At 37.8% G+C, this 15,483-nt stretch overlaps 1 protein-coding gene and 1 long non-coding RNA gene across 33 annotated transcripts in view; one reads left to right on the top strand and one right to left on the bottom strand.

Moving 5' to 3' along the window:
• The window catches only part of LOC141378552 (uncharacterized), a 109,672-nt gene that overhangs the window by 34,061 nt on the left and 60,128 nt on the right, over positions 1-15,483 (bottom strand). The window lies entirely within an intron of this gene.
• Positions 4,775-15,483, top strand: part of gsc (goosecoid) — an 87,189-nt gene continuing 76,480 nt past the window's right edge. For 26 of the 32 annotated variants that reach the window (XR_015512439.1, XR_015512438.1, XR_015512437.1 and 23 more), the window contains exons 1-2: positions 4,977-5,086; positions 6,134-6,315. The gene's annotated coding sequence lies outside the window, so the exon portion shown is untranslated. Of the gene's footprint in view, positions 5,087-6,133; positions 6,316-15,483 lie in introns of those variants that run through there. The other 6 variants (XM_087288553.1, XM_087288563.1, XM_087288549.1 and 3 more) reach the window with 6 other exon arrangements.

Raw genomic sequence — 15,483 nt, 5'->3', positions numbered from 1 at the left:
ATTTCACCATCCTATTAATCTGCAGCAAAGACATGTTTTTTGCCAACACATTAGAACAACAATGCAGGTGGGCATACGTGTAATCTCCCGTTTTGCCGTTCTTAAATGCCGACCAGAAATGGAATATGAATATTTCTGAAAGCAAATCCCCAAAGAGCCCAGGTTATAATGTCCCCAGTTAGCAGTAATGAGAGCGGGATGAAAGCCATGATCAGATGGTAATTACTGTACGCAGCTCCTCTGATGAGCCACTGCGTATGTTTGATTTGTCATCATCACCTGTCGTCAGTTCAGACAATCTTGCCTCCTTCTCCTCTTCGCTCCTGGCCTTGCACCCATTTTCTCCTCTCATGAACCACAAAAGCAATCTGGGGAATATTGAAATGAAGTCTGAGCGGGGGGCTTGCGAACAGCATGACACCTCGGGCTGGTGAGATGCAGAAATAATTAACAGAATCATTTGGGTCCCAGGGCCTATTTCCATTTGCAATAACAGTGTTTTAGTCTTGAGTGGTGTCTGTAAATTGCCCCCACTGTTTGCAGAGGAGAGTAATGAGAGTTTAGTCTAACGGTCATGTTCCCCTCGTTTAGCTCGAATGAGAAATGTCATCCGGCTGAAATGCAATCAGGGGGGCGTCAGAATGGCATGTGCCAGTCCAGAAAGCAGCCGTTGGAGGAAGATGTGAAAGTGCTAACTTTTTGGATCTTTAGCCTGTGTGGTGATAGCCTGTGTCAAATATTATTAGCTATTTATGTGCATAATGATAAAGATTGTTGTATTCCTCATTATGCATTCAAAATATGTATACTATACAAAAATCTTTGTCTGTTCTCCATGACTGACACCTCCTGCTGTGGACACAACCATCTGCATTTTACCAGTTGTAATGTGAAGTGACGCTGGATAAAGGAGTGCGGATCCAAATGCAGGTTTATTAAACAGAATGGTCAGGCAAGCAACAAACACACAGGAGCAAACAGATGTATACGTGCAATCCAGAGTCATGGTCACTACACAGGAAAATGGTCAAAAGGCAGGCAGCATACAACGTAAACAAACAGCAAAGCAAGGTAATGTTCACAGTGACAGTATTACAAGACTCAGCAATGTGTGTGTGTGTGTGCGCGTGTGTGTTTGTGTGTGTGTGTGTGTGTGTGTGTGTGTGTGTGTGTGAGTGTCTGAGGTGTATAAAAAGTCAGATGTAGGATTGTCAAATATATATTTTTGAGAAATTGTTATAACTTTTCTTGAAAGACAAGTTTACATAGAATAAGATTATTATGCCTCTGAAAAAGCTCGGATGGTGATGTCAAGGTTTTGGAAGTTTCTGATTGGCTAATTGACTACATTTGAGTTAATTGAAGGCACAACTGTAGAATAGTATTTAAGGAAAACCTTAAACACACTGATTCCTTGTGTGACAACATGGGAAAATAAACAAACCAGAATCAACAAAAAAGTCAAATTACAATTTGCTAAATTACACTGGAAAAAAAAGAGAAATTTTTGGAGACATGTCCTGTGCTATGATTCCAGAGGAATGGGCCAAAATTTCTTCAAACTATTGTGAGAAGCTTATGGAAGGATACCCAAAACACTTGACCAAAGTTATATAGTTAAAAAGCAAAGCTAAAAAAATTAATAAAAAAAAAACAAGAAAATGTATGAAAACTTTTGACTGTTCAGAAATTAATAATAATAAAAAAAATTGTCTCATTATTCTGGCATTTAGCAAATGTAAATCATTAAGTTAATCCTAACGGACCTAAAATAGTAAACGTTTATTATGATTTACCATCAGACATAAAAAAAAGGTTATTTATTTATTTAGAGTTTATGTAAACTTCTGGTTTCAACTGTATAGTCTGTGTAATTAGTCCTGAACAGCTTCAGCTGTGTTCTATTGCAATCATGGGGATCTAGGCCAGGTGTGTGAGAGGTGCATGACTGGATATGTAGTTCTTTTGCTGGCAGATTTGTAGTTCTCCAGCTATCTGCATGGGCTAATATATATTTATACATACATATATACATACATATATATACATAATAGTTTTTATTTTGTCTTTAAAACTTTAATTGCAAAAATCCTGGATTAATTTATCTGTGAATTAATAATGAATGTTAAGCTATGTGGTGAGTCTAAACAAATGAAAAGACTTAAAATACATATTATTGAGAAAAATAAATCTTGGTCTGGTCTCCATGACTGACACTTGCTGTTCTCGACTCAACCATCTGCATTTCACCCCTTTGCTATCTGTTGTTATGGACACGGATTACGCTATTTTATATTTCACGGCCCGCACACTTGCGTTCAGTGAAGTGGTTCAGCCTCTAATGCCTAACATCAGGTTTGTGGTCAGTCATGTTCTCTTTCATCTGAAGGTAATTACCCTCATACGCTGAGCCTCCTGAGCAGAAAGCCAGTGTTTGCAGAGACGTGATGGAAAGCAGTCGTGTGTCTTAACAAGAAGGCCTGCAAAGATGGACAAGTCCACCCAGTCCATCGGCACCTTTCGCTTTTCTCCCACCCACATCATTGCTGGATAAACGCTTACAGATTGTTTCACTACAATGTGAGTGAGTTCCCTTGTTTCCAATTAAATAACATAGCCATTTTAGTACTTGTGGATAAGATATTGGAGAGTATTGGCCCTTAACACATTTTAGATTGCTTTAAAAATCAACAATAATAAGTAATAACTGCATGTAGTTATCGTTGTGAGGAGAGAGAGAGAGAGAGATGGTTATTTATTCCAGATGGTGAGAGGTGAGAAGACGAGAGTGGAAGATTTGTTTTCGTTGAACAGAAGACTGTTTGATCCTTCCTGTCCGAGAGAGCAGCCGATGTCACGGATAGACTGCCTCTTAAAATTGAGGTTTTTCTTTACAGAAATATACATCATGGTTTGTTTTTACACTGTTGATGTATTGCTGTTCAGCATTAAAGGAGCAGTTCATTTAAAAAGGAAAATGCTGCCATTATTTACTCACCCTCATATCGTTTTTATGAATCTTAGGAGAATGTATTCTGTTGTATGTCAGATGTGGATCTCAAAAAGTGTATGCTCAATGTCACAATGTATAATTCAGAGGAGAATCCGTGATGTTGGATGATATTGAAATCCACTTGGAGTCATGAAAGATTATATTCAATGTCATTCATTCATTTTCCTTTGGCTTAGTCCCTTTTTCCATCAGATTAATTAACCGCCAATTTATCTGGCACGTTTTACACAGCGGATGGCCTTCCAGCTGCAACCCAGTACTGGAAAACACCCATACCCACTCATTCACACACACACTCATACACTACAGCCAATTAAGTTTATTCAATTCACCTATTCTGTATGTCTTTGGATTGTGGGGGAAAAAGGAGTCAGAGGTGGACTTTGTAATTTGGGGGTCCTAAGCAATTCCAGGTATGGAGCCCTAGCATTTTTGAAAAATAAACTGAATGTTAAAAAGTATATATTTAAAGGAATCTTTATCTTCCTTGTGTAAAATTAAAAGCAATAAATTCACAAATAAAAAAAACAAGTTCACAAAGCAGGGGTTTCCAAACTCGGTCGTAGGCCAATGTCAAGCATTTTTGCTTAAACTTTTCTCTACATACCTGCACAGATGTTTCTGAAAGCCTACAGGGGTGTCCAAACTCAGTCCTGGAGGGCCGGTGTCTTGTATAGTTAAGCTCCAACTTCCATCAACACACCTGCCTGCAAGTTTCTAGTATACCTAGAAAGACCTTGATTAGCTGGTTCAGGTGTGTTTAATTGGGGTTGGAACTAAAATATGCTGGACACCGGCCCTCCAGGAATGAGTTGGGGCACCCCAATGTACAGGTAATTAGCCATTTTTGTGATTAGATTTAAATAGTATTACTATTTTAAAAAACATTTAACCAAATTTAATTCACAATCCATCAAACATTTTTTTTCACCATTTTTCGTATATGAATAATTGCTGTTTGTGAATCGGTGGCTGTTACTTTTCATTGGGAAATGTTATTTGAACAGATGCTGAAAAGATGCTTAACTGTGGCCATTGGTTGGCAGTAAACTGCTGCAGGTAAATAAAATAAGTAAAATAAAAGGTAAGTAAAATAAAATGATGGCTCCAACACTGAGGTTATATAAAGTGAAACCTTGTTTACAATAATTTTACAACACTTCTGGGATAAAAATGCTGTTTCAGCATTATATTTGGTTAAGTCTCACTTTAATGCTCTAATAAACGGCCTGAACCTTTCAAAGTGCTTAATCTAATGATAAAGTCAAATGTTTATTTTTTCGTATATGCAAATATATAAACAACGTTTTTTTTTCATTTATATTAAAAGTGGTAATTGCATTTCTACTTAATCTACCAAAATAAGAGTTGTTTTCCTCACCAACTTCCACCCACTTTGCTCTAGACCATAAATATGCCCCTTGTGCCGTTTTTAATTAGAAATCTTCTAATTTAGTTTGTAATATAAATTCCTCTTTATTAGGTTACGATAGATCCTTTTTACAACAATCATTAATGTTTTTTATCAGCTGTTTCTCTAATACTTTTTGCTTATTAGTATTTTGTAATAATTCATTGAGTGGGCTACATTCTCACATTGTAAAGGAATTCCCACTTCTTTCAATACGAACTAATCTCATCTTTTGTCATAATTGGATATAAGATTTTTTTTTTAACCATGTCTCAAAAACATTATTATTTTTTAAGTTTGCATTAAATTTCCAATATTTTTGCCTTCATGTTATTTTAGAGCCTGGCATCAGTGTGACAGTAAATACACAATGATCAGTTGTAGGAGCTGCAGAGATTTCAGCTTGCGAAACATATTTTAAAATTTCTTGGGTTAACAACCAAAAGTCTATTCTTGATTTACAATTTCCATAAGGTTCCACTCCAACAAAGTAAGCTTTTGATAAATCGTTTTCCCTTCTTCCGCTTATATACTGTATTGACAGAGGGAACCGTTTAAGCCAATCAGCTTTTAGTATCTGACTGACTGCGTCATCAAACCCGCTTGAAACAGCAGCCATTAATTAACATTACAGAGAAACTTTGATAATATTCTAAACGCACGTAAGTATCGTTTTGATTTCCCTTAAGTTATTGATGGAAGTCATAACTGAAGATGTTTATACGTAACCGAATGTTACATTAACGGTAGGCGGAGGCTATTCATGTTTAAATGAAATGCCGTTGTTTGTTTATAACCGCTTATTTAACGTTACTTACGGTTAATGATCGGAAACATTACGTTATACAATATATTTAATATCAAAACGTTTGTAACGTTAATATATTAGACAAAGGTTCGTTTAAATATTATGCTGTAAGATTAAACTCATCCAGCTTCCTTTCAGAGCTTGACAGCCTTCACATGTTGGCTGTCACTGTTTATGCGTGGAAAAATATGATAATTTGTAGGCTAACGTTACACATAATTATAGCTGTAAAATATATAATAGACAACATTTCTGAATGGTCCCTCTCAGAAATAAAGATGTAAACTACTAAAGATATAATTTACTGTGGCCATACCAATACTTTTACACTGTATGGATATACTAGGTTGTACTGATGTATTAGTATTAGCTTAAGTATTTTGTGTGCATATGCACAGTATGTTAATTAATTAGCTTCATGATACTTATAGCAGCATATGCATTTTAATGTGAAATTTAGATAAATAAATACATTACCATTTTGTATATCCCATGGAATTCTTGCCTATTACATTTCAAAATAAATATTGATACTCAGATGCTGTCGTAGATGCTATCAGGTCCTGTTTTTTAAAGGTATTGACATGTGGTGTCTCGTATGCTCTGAATAAATCCAAAAAGAAATTGTTAAAAATATATTAAAAACTTATGTATGGTCTTATCCCTCCCAGGCTTTCATGGGAGCCCACATAGTGTGATTAGACAGACCAGTCTTCAAACCCTGGTTATTTAGTCCTCTTTTTACTCTTAGTCATGAGTAACTTGATACAAATCCGTGAGCTTGATTATGCCGAGAGAACACGCAGCCATCAGGCATGCATTATTAAATGGGATGAATTCAAATAATTGTTGTATGCTTCAGGAATTAAACCGCTGCAATTTATGTGTCCATTTGAATTAGGAATTGATAACGTCAAGTATTTTGTTTGGCGTATCATGTTTACGCCACAAATTGTGACTCGCCGCAAGACTGACAAGAGCGTGAGGAGACTGATGACTGACGTGCCAGCTGGGAAATACTGGGAAAATTACTTCAATTGGAAACTCATGACTGGCCATAATATCTACACTCCAATGGAGAAGGTAAAACTCTGTTTTCTTTTAGTACCAGCATGTTTTGTGTGTGTGGCAATCACATTGTTAATGGAGACAACCCTATTTAGGTATGTTTTCATTGCAGAACTTGATTTTGCACATGCCAATAAGCCTCAAAAGTGGTATCTCAATCATGCACGCCTGAAGTGACATCGATATTTTTAAGATAAGCCACAATATTCCGCCCATTCCCTAAAAAGTAACCACAGCTCACTATGTATAGATGCTGTGATTGCTAATACAATGCAGCTGTGACCATGAAATCAGGACTTAGTGTAATGAGCTACTTTGAAGTAGAGACTTGATACTAAAATCTGCTACAAAATACAGGGGGAACTGGTGCTACTTGATGATAATCTGATATCCAAGCCCTTCATCTATATATTTTTCCTTTTAAGAAGGCCAGATTTTCACCAAGAGGCAACCTGGGATAGATTTGGAGTGTCTATTTTCTGTCTAGGCGCACATACGCAGTGAAATTCCTGCCGGGTGAACTTAACGCAACGCATGTATTATTTAGGAAAAGAAAAATAAGCCAATATATAAAATTACAGTATTATTAGAGCGCATATTCTCTTACTGTACGTAAAGTGCTCCATGCGGGCATGTCTGAGGACAGGGCTTGAATTGATTTTGTATGCTCGCAATGCCTTAGAATGTAAAGCTGGTATGTAGCTTAAATAAACCAACAGGCTGACAATTAGGCAGATCTGTCATGGGGCGAGTATAATCGATGTGTTTTGCGAATGATGGAATCAGAAGAACTGTGACATGTATGTCAGGAATATAGATTAGACAAAAAACACATATTTTTGGCTTTTCCATGTTGAGTTAAAACCATTCTTTTTGCTTAAATGTGTTTTGCTAAATGTAATGTCTGCCACTATTAATAAATGTCAAAATGGTTTTAGAGTAAAATCCTAGGTTCAGTAGAAGTTACGCTTAATTGACAGCACTTAAAGCATAATGCAAAAATGAATTTCCATTTGTCATTTTCTTTTATGAAAATAAAATGTTATTTTCCTTTTCTTTAATGAAAATAAGTTATAGTGAGGCATTTACAATAGAAGTGAATGGGCACAATGTATTACTCATTATTTCAAAAGAATTGCCACAAGATGTAAATGCTAAAATAGTCTTGCAACCAAATTTTAACAAAGAAACATGGTAAAAATGGCTTCTGCATTTTTCACAGATTTTTTTATGCAGTATTAAACATAATGCCACAAATTAGAACATAGTTGAAGTTTTTAGATGTAAAGTTTCAGTTATGAGATGTGCAGACTTTGCATCTATCTTCAGGGCTTTACATTAACTTTTTTTGATCACCAGCCACTGCGGCTAGTAGATTTCCAACATTACTAGCCACTTGCCATTTTCACTAGCCACAATTTTGTTGTTTGGAAAATATATTTTATAAAATAAATGTGACTTTGATATGCTAAAATGACTTGATTTAGATGTTGTGTTGTCCCAGATCAGCAGTTACTACACACAAATGGTTGGTTAATCTCATATTAAAGAAATGTTATTGTAAAGGATGATAATTAAACTATATCAACAAAAATAACTGTAAGCAAAAGAAAGCAGGTAAAATCCCAAGAGTGGTAGTGAAAGGATGATCACATGCCTGAGAATAATTAAAACGAAAGCAGTGACTGCTGCTGTTGCTTACAAATATATATTTTCAATCTTGAGCTCTTAAAAGCAGCAGGACTGTGGGTACACGAGCAGTATTTTTTGTTTAGTCTTTTGCAAAGAGAACCGAAGGCAAGTGAACGGAAAAAAGCGCAAGTAAACGGGGGCGCGCTCGCTTTAAAATCGCGCGCATCACATCACCTGTGCGCACGAGTAATCTTCCTATCATACAGTATTCACCTGCTTTGTCTTGCGCGAACAGTTGTTTTCAGTCGTGCTGTTTCTCGATTCTAAGATCACATTTGCACGCATGTTGGGCCATCCTTATTGTCGAGTCGAACCCTGCTTTAAGAAAACTACAATGTAATAATTATTTCCAACCTTCCAAAGTGGCTAGTGGGAGCGGCTGTCTTACCCGCCAAAGCTGAAATCTACCCGCATTTGGCGGGTGTTAATGTAAAGCTCTGTCTATCTTAAAATTGTGACTATAGAAGTTGCAAATATTTGACATAATTCTGATGAAAGGGATAGTAATGTAATGTGTATTTGATATAGCCATACACTATATGGCTTATATGTATTATTTTTATATGCTCATACACCCAAAGTGTTTCACAATGATGAGGGGGGTCTCTCACCACCACTAGTGTGCAGCATCCACTTGGATGATACGATGACAGCCACAGGACAACGGGCAAGTGTGCTCATCACACACCTGCTCTAGGTGGAGTGATGAGACAGTGATAGAGCCAGTTTAGTGGATGGGGATGTTTGGGAGGCCTTGATTGGTAAGAGCAGATAGAAAAACCTTCCGCATGGGAGTCGGTTGCTCCAACACGGAGGCCAAAGACCATGGCCTCTAGCGTGTGTCACTAGAGCACCTTTAGAGGTCAGAGGAGTGAGGTTTTACCTGCAGAGCACTCTCCAGCTGGCCTCCGTTACACATGATTATCATAGAGTCATTATTCTACCTCATGAAATTTGGAGAAAGTTAACATTAAGGTCATGAGACCCTTCTCTGGTCATTTGGTCATTCGTTGAGCGCAATAGGAGAAAAACAAAAAAATCACCCATTTCTTACACTCCTACTTCTCGAATGGCCTGAGCATATTAGCAGCAAATTTCAAATTTTTGGTGAACTGTCCTTTTTTGAACCTGAAATATTAAATAAGACCTAATTGGCCACTAGGAGCATTTCACTAACTGCTGTTTTTCAGACTGAACTCAAACGCTGATTCAGACAAAGTAATCTCTTTAAACTAGCAATTGGTTGTTTATACAATTATCCTAAAAGCCATCAAAGCTGATTTAAACTGCTTTTGCCTCTCCTTTAGCATTTGAGTTAAGACCGCAACAGCTGATGATGATACACAAACACAACCTTGTTAGGCCTCACCACTACAAACTCACCATGTCAACTGCCTAATGCCTGCTTGGAACAGCGGGGCATAGTTTTGGAAGCCCTAATTAAGTGGTTTCATATGTAAGGCCCTTTCAGACCAGGCCTCTTTCTTTTTTTCCCATAGCGCTGCACAAGAGCGTTCAGGATTTGCTGAGTGTTGTGAGGTTGAATCATCTATTTTCTGGTGTACGTTACCGCAGTGTCCAGATTTAATGAAGCTATGATATATTTATGGCTTGCCAAATCCTACCCTAATCCTACCCTTGATAATAAGCGGAGTATATTAAGCTCAGTGACTGTTTTGTTAAACATGCTTCATAGGATCGGCCTGGACCCGTGGGCCACTGGTTTGTGTATACTACTGGGTAACCTAATTTTCACTTGGTGTGTAATGTATACCTATAAATAGCAGGGGAGCTGATTCTCTGGGTCAACTCTGAGGTTCCCCAGTGATGTTTAGAGCTCGGTTTTTAGCGTCATGAAGTGGGCATCCATTTAGGCACACCTGAGAGGGTACTTGCGAGTTTTTAATGAGGTGTTTCTGGACCAGTCTCTCAGTTTAAATTACACAACTGAGATGTGAGGTATGCACCGCAAAAGTGTATTATTAGTATAAAAAATGAATACAGGCATTGTATTAGATTTAAAGGTAAGTAGATTTTTTGTTTTTGTTATGAATGAATTATTTTATCTGCTACTGATAGAATTATTAGTACTAGTTTGCACCCCCTTTGCCTTCAGAACTGCCTTAATCCTTTCTGGAATAGATTCAACAAGGTACTGAAAATATTCCTTAGAGATTTTGGTCCATAATGACATGATAGCATCACTCAGTTGTTGCAGATTTGTTGGCTACACATCCATCATGCGAATGTCCTGTTCCACCACATCCCAAAAGTGCTCTATTGGATTGAGATCGGGTGATTGTGGAGGCCATTTGAGTACAGTGAACTCATTGTCATGTTCTAGAAACCAGTCTGAGATGATTCATGCTTTATGACATGGTGCATCATCCTGCTGGAAGTAGCCATCAGAAAATGAGTACACTGTGGTCATAAAGGGATGGACATGGTCAGCAACAATTCTCAGGTAGGCTGTTTCGTTGACACAATGCTGAATTGGTACTAATGGCCCAAAGTGTGTCAAGAAAATATCCCCCACACCATTACACCACCACCAGCAGCCTGAACCGTTGTTACAAGGCAGGATGAATCCAACAACTTTAAAGTTGTTGACGCCAAATTCTGACCCTACCATCCAAATGTCTCAACAGAAATTGAGACTCATCAAACCAGGGAACATTTTTCCAATCTTCTATTGTCCAATTTTGGTGAGCCTGTGCGAATTGTAGCCTCAATTTCCTGTTCTTAGCTGACTTGAGTGGCACCCAGTGTGGTCTTCTGCTGCTGTAGCCAATCCGCCTTAAGGTTGGACGTGTTGTGCATTTACAGATGCTCTTCTGCATACCTCGGTTGTAACGAGTGGCTGTTTGAGTTGCTGTTGCCTTTCTAGCAGCTCAAACTAGTCTGGCCATTCTCCTGTGACCCCTGGCATTAACAAGGCATTTGTGCCCACAGAACTGCTGCTCACTGGATATTTTATCTATTTTAAACTATTCTCAGTAAACTCTAGAGATGGTTGTGTGTTAAAATCCCAGTAGATCAGTAGTTTCTAAAATGGAGCCGTCTGCTATCAACAACAATCCCACGTTCAAAGTCACTTAAATCACCTTTCATCCTCATTCTGATGCTCAGTTTGAACTGCTGTAGATTGTCTTGACCATGTCTACTTGTTACGAGTTGCTGCCATGTGATTGGCTGATTAGAATTTTGCGTTAACAATTTTGTTTCTTACAATTTGGCCTTTATAACTGCTAATTTATTGTTTTGGATTTATCAAATTTGCTGTTTTCTATCATTTTGTTTTGTAAATCTCAATATTGCTATTTTATTTTTTATATTTTTTTACTTTGTAGCTTAATTGCAAGCATTTCTTGTGTTTAAAAGTCTAAAATATGTCTAATAAACATCTAAACATAGAGGTCTTTAGTAAAACAAGGTGACATTTGCCCAGTAAAAATCTAATAGACATTTAACAATAGTTTAAAAATAGACTAGTCATCTAATACGGTGGTTCCCAACCTTTTTTTTGTCTTAGACCTTAGACCTTTTGTCTTTTTGTCTTAGACCTTAGACCCCCCCCCCCCCCCCCCCCCACCACACACACACAACTACACACACACACACACACACACACACACACACACACACACACACACACACACACACACAGAGCTTTCTTTTTGGAACCGCTGATCTAATAAACATCAATAAATGACTAAACGTTTATTCTAGTCTGCTATTCTATCTATTTGATGATTTGTCTATTTTTGACTACTGTAAGATTTTCACAGTCAGCCCAAATGTAACCTTGTTTTAGCAAAGACGTCAATGAATAGGCACCTATTGAATGTTTTTAAACACTAAATTAGCCACTTAGTGGGTTACATCTTAAAATGTGAGCTGTTTTTTAGAATCCTGACTTTAAACCAGAAATTGTATTTCAGTTGTGAAATTATGTAATTCATAATGTAATTCACATCTGCAAGAACAGTTGCATTTGTGACTGGATCTTTAATCAGTGCAACTGACGTTATATCTGACTTTATATCTCGAAATTGCATATATGTCTCTTCAAGAAATAAGACTATATAAAGACTATACAAGTAATAATGTGTGAAATTTCATGTGTGAAATCCAGCATTCTAAATTATTAGTATTGGTATAAAACAATTGCTACCTTACACATTGCCTAGGCATTCTATAGAATGCTGAGTTGCCGTGAGGCAAATTATGTAACTGGCCTACTCCCGCCATTTTCCCCGCCACTGATATTGGTGGTGGTGGAGCTTGGGTAATTTGTTTGATGATGACGACTAAAGCGTTCAACGTTATTGTTAGACAGTGTATTGACAGTACGAGGTTCCACTTATACATCACAGACAATATTGTAACAAATAAAATCTCAGTTCTGCTGTCATTGTTTTTCCATCATTCCGTTCATTGTTTTTATTTCATATTCCTTCCACTTTAAAATACGTGATGATCAATAAAGGCTTTTTTATGCTCTTCTGACACCTTCTGACTTCTTTACCTTAATGATACTTGTCATTCTATATAATGCCTAGGAATTGTATAGAATGCCTAAGTAAAGTGTGCGAAAAATAACAAATAATTAAGTTGTAATTGTGAAATGTGATTTAGTCACAATTTTTGCTATAAATATATTTTACAATTGTAACTATAATTGTAAATATCTATATATATATTGTTACAATTCTTGCAACTTATATTGGACTTTACATCTCAAAATACTTAATAGCATAACTTTTTATTTTAGTATGAAGTTAAATCAGGCGAGGCAGTGGTGCAGTTGGTAGTGCTGTCGCCTCACAGAAAGAAGGTCACTGGGTCGCTGGTTCGAACCTCGGCTCAGTTGGCGTTTCTTTGTGGAGTTTGCATGTTCTCCCTGTGTTTGTGTGGGTTTCCTCCGGGTACTCCGGTTTCCCCCACAGTCCAAAGACATGCGGTACAGGTGAATTGGGTAGGCTAAATTGTCCGTAGTGTATGAGTGTGTGTGTGAATGTGTGTGTGGATGTTTCCCAGATATGGGTTGAGGCTTGAAGGGCATCCGCTGCGTAAAAAACTTGCTGGATAAGTTGGCGGTTCATTCCGCTGTGGTGACCCTGGATTAATAAAGGGACTAAGCCGACAAGAAAATGAATGAATGAAGTTATATCATTTGTTTTTTTTTTTAGTTTAACAATATTTGACCGGCCTTGGATGAATTTGAATGAGCATGTGACCTCTAAAAAAAGGTAGTGCGCAAATTAACACAAGATTAAATTCCTTATTAATTTCTATGCTGAGCTCACTGCCTATATATTTGTGTCTTTGGACTCTTAAAATCACTTGCGATTCAGAATTTTTGCGTGAGGCGAGTCCTTCACACCTGGCCGGGCTGAAAGTGTGATGTGAGCTGCAGTCAAGTTGGGAGGCTCTCGGCCTGAGAAAGAGCAGAGGCTGTCCTGCAAATTGTTGATGCCAGCCCCAGCACACTGTTTATTTTCAGCATCTCACACAGGAATTTTAATTTATTTCTTCGTTCTTTGAACAAATGAAAGACTTTGACTGTTGTTTAGGGATACCTCGTTCCCCTGTGCTCAGCTCTGAGCAATTACAGTGTCAAAAGACTTAAACAACCACGGCGGCGTGAATGAGAGCTTTACATTTGGAGTTTATGCATCACTTCTCACTGTAGCCTGTGTGAATCCGCCTCCCTGAAGCCCTGAAAATTGTTATAATCCCTGAAATAAAATCCTGATGTATTTTCATCACTGCTAGACGCTACGATAATATCAAACAAGACACTTTTTAAATCCCAATCCCTCAAACATGCCCGAAAGTGGACTGCAAATGTTCACGAACTCAAAACAGGCAGTTTAAGGGTACGCTTGGATTTGAAATGCATTAGAAAATTGCTGTGTGTTCATGCATTTTGTGTGATCCTCGTAATCATAACCTTAACGTCAGCCCTTGGCTTGTGATTCGTCCAATACCCCCCCCTCTCCCCTTCGTCACAGCTGTGCAAGAATATCCCACCGACATATTTGTGGAGCAATAGTCGTGGCTAAAAGATGGATTAGCATTCTTTTAAGAGAAATGCGCCTCTGTTAGCTCATTATCTTTTGACAATTTTAGGAGATATGCCTTTAGAGCCTGTCTTTGTTTAAGCTATGAGCCTTCCTATAAGAGCCAGTCAGCTGGATGTATATGGCCAGTGTCAGGCATAATTAACTCTGACAGGGGCATTTAGTGGTTGTAATTCAAATCTAATTCAGAACATCTTAACCTTCAGTCTGTCAGAAGTTGAAATGTGCTGGAAAACCCACGGCCCCAATCATGGCCTTGTGTAGCGGTACAATGATGTGTCAACATGCTTGCTTAGAAAAACAGCTTCCCTCGAGCACAGAAAACTCCCTTACAGTACACACGGAGGAAAACAAAGGCCTCAGATAGTCATGGCCGGGTTTGTGCGAATTGAGCTCGTAATTGGCTGACGCTGTTTAAAGTCACAAAAACGGAATAATGTAAATAAAAGAAATCTGCTTCAGATTTTCCCCGTTCCCAGTGTGATTGGCTTTAACGTCTCATCGCCTCATGCCATACGCTCTGTACTTGCTGCCGCACTCTTTTGAAGTAAACTCATAAGAAAATCAGCAGGAGCGAGCTTCGCTTTGCCAAAGGGAGAAAGACGAAGAAGAAAGTGAAGATTATTATATTGCATTTAAATGATGAACATCCATAACAGCTTATATAGAATTATATTTTAATATGTAAAATGTTAGCATGGCATTTTGATTCGATTTGTCTGTGTTTTTTTAAGGAATTACGCCAAAATTATAATTGTGTTCAAACAGGTTTCCCAGACTCCATGCTCACCTTTCTTTGGATGTTTGGCTGTTTTTCTAAGCTATGGCTCCACCCCTGATATAAAATTATACAGTATATATACTGTAGGCATTAAGGAAGGTGGTGCTCCCTTAAAAGTAGGTAGGAAACAATTAATCGTTTGGCAGCAGTCTGATGTAATGTTAAATAAATGCATCAGTGCTGCTGCAGACAAAACGAAAATTTCAGATGCGCCAGTTGGTTATTTTTGGGATGATGGTGTACTGATGCGCTGGTGACAGCCCTCAGACAGAGCGCGGGACGGAGCTTATCAGATCATTCTTAAATAATGAAATTAGCCCATATTTCCTGCTACAACTGCAGCCACACACATTAACCATGCTTTTTATCAAGGCAATAGAATTGCACCTCAGATATCCTTAAAGTCATAATCGTCATAAACAAATGGAATGAACACATGCAGAGTAAAGATCGTAATCAAACTATTACTGTTGTGTAGGTCTTTTAGTCACATTTTGCGACAGGATAACACATAACACGGCTGTTTGACACTATTCTCTGCACCTACAGAATCAGTAAGAGACCACAGACACATCTCTATGCATGTGCGCCTCACACACATGCACACAGTGAACTTCTGGAGAC

This window comes from Danio rerio, chromosome 17 (assembly GCF_052040795.2).
Source record: "Danio rerio strain M-AB ecotype USA chromosome 17, GRCz13ab, whole genome shotgun sequence".
Classification (NCBI taxonomy): domain Eukaryota; kingdom Metazoa; phylum Chordata; class Actinopteri; order Cypriniformes; family Danionidae; genus Danio; species Danio rerio.
This window is presented reverse-complemented; position numbering and strand designations above follow the sequence as displayed.